Source organism: Lupinus angustifolius, unplaced genomic scaffold, assembly GCF_001865875.1.
Source record: "Lupinus angustifolius cultivar Tanjil unplaced genomic scaffold, LupAngTanjil_v1.0 Scaffold_61_1, whole genome shotgun sequence".
In the NCBI taxonomy this organism is placed as follows: Eukaryota; Viridiplantae; Streptophyta; class Magnoliopsida; order Fabales; family Fabaceae; genus Lupinus; species Lupinus angustifolius.
Window position 1 is genome coordinate 471,723 of NW_017723019.1, and position 934 is coordinate 472,656.

The following is a 934-nucleotide window of genomic DNA, read 5'->3' on the forward strand; positions in this document are numbered from 1 at the left end:
TTTAAGTAACTCGAATGCGGAAAATCAACTTATCGTTATCAAATGATAACTTAACCTGATTCACAATTTCCTGAATAACACAATGCATATAATTAGTTAAGTCATAATTAGTTCATACAAACTACATCATCAAAGGTGGAATCTACATCACCACTACATGTACAAAATCACCAGATACACAGCCCCCCATCAAAAACCAAAAAGAAGACATCGACTGGCCCCCAAGCTGACTCAGAAGATTCTAGGAATGTTGGACCCCTCACTCGGGTCCTCCTCCTCTTCTGAGTCCGACACGAGGTTGATCACCTCCACCGAACTCTCCACATTTACAAGCTCAATGACCTCGTCCTCCTCCTCTTCTTCCTCAAATTCGTTATGCCACAACCCAGCAGCCTAATTTGGTGGAGATGACATTCTCAGACTCGGAGTCTTCTTGCAAGGACCTCCTCCAAGAACCTGGCTCCTCTGGGCTCTGCTGGATGACGGAGCATCCAAACAATCTGCCCACGTCCTATGACTTTGGGAGGGAACCGCGCCATCACTCCTGACTGGCGGGTGTCGGAGTCCTACATCTGGAGACATCAGTCCCTTTGGCGGTAATGTGAAGGAAGCGTCAATGTAAGCGTCGGGATGAGGGATCATCATCGATGACCCGTTGCACTCCATGTGCAACGACAGACCGCATGGGCTTGTGTAAGTGTATCGGTACCCATCAGTGACCCATTGTCCCGCCGGGGACATCGTGAAGTGATAGCCGCGAATGCGGGTGCTGTTGTTGTCCATGTGCATAGCAAACATATACAAAACAAGAACAATACAACAGAGAGAGTAAGACATCTAATGAACATAAATTCAGTGACGACGTGGACTTACTCAGAATATCACACTCACACATAAAATATATTTAAACATATAAATCATCAGTTATCATCAA